Below are 847 nucleotides of genomic sequence, written 5' to 3'. Positions count from 1 at the left end.
AACGAAAGCACAGAGAGCTCTCCATCTGCTACATTTTCCTTTTGTTTCTATTTTACAAACAATGTTAATGCACACATTTATCTAGACTAATGTTTATCTCTTGAAATTTTATTTTATAAATTATATCCATCTTTTTTCTGCAGGAATAAACTGGGAACCAGCTCAGTATGAAACTTTTATGATACAATATTTGTTAAAATGTGAATATAAGACAGGAAAAAGACACAACTCAGTCAAACAACCAGTCAGATCCAGGAGAGTCTTAGTGCTGCCAATCATGCGTGTGTATGCGCTGCTCACACACTCTGCTGCAGCAGATCCTGCTCTGAATGCTAAGCTAATTAGCAGGACCATTGGAAAACAGCGGAAAACATTTTCCTGGAACAGTGAGTTGTTTCTCCACCATTAGAGCAGCATGTGCATGTGGGTGATTGACAGCAGTCAGCTCCTCCTCCTGCCTGTGATTGGAGGTGGATCTGATGGAGTTGGTTTCAGCTGTGATTCAACAACCACAGAAACAGATAATATCAAAGTATTAACTAAAAATAGACATTTTCAGAACTGGCTGATTTGATCGGCTATTTGAGGGAAATGATGATGATCCGTCGTTTTCTCCTACTGCTCTCCCCTTTCGGAGCAGTAACAGCAGCGGAAAGTGTTGCGGTTCTGGTTCTGTTGGACTCTTCCTCCTGCTGTTCTGCTCCACTGTCGCCAGATGCTTGTTCAGGATGGGATGAATGAGGCCAGCTGGATTCATTCTTTCTGTATTTATGACAGAATCAGAAACTTAATTAACAGAGTTTATTTTCCCAGATCCAGCGGCTCTTCAGGATTCCTGTCCCTACCT

Source organism: Poeciliopsis prolifica, unplaced genomic scaffold, assembly GCF_027474105.1.
Source record: "Poeciliopsis prolifica strain line A6 unplaced genomic scaffold, Auburn_PproV2 SCAFFOLD146, whole genome shotgun sequence".
Classification (NCBI taxonomy): domain Eukaryota; kingdom Metazoa; phylum Chordata; class Actinopteri; order Cyprinodontiformes; family Poeciliidae; genus Poeciliopsis; species Poeciliopsis prolifica.
This window is presented reverse-complemented; position numbering follows the sequence as displayed.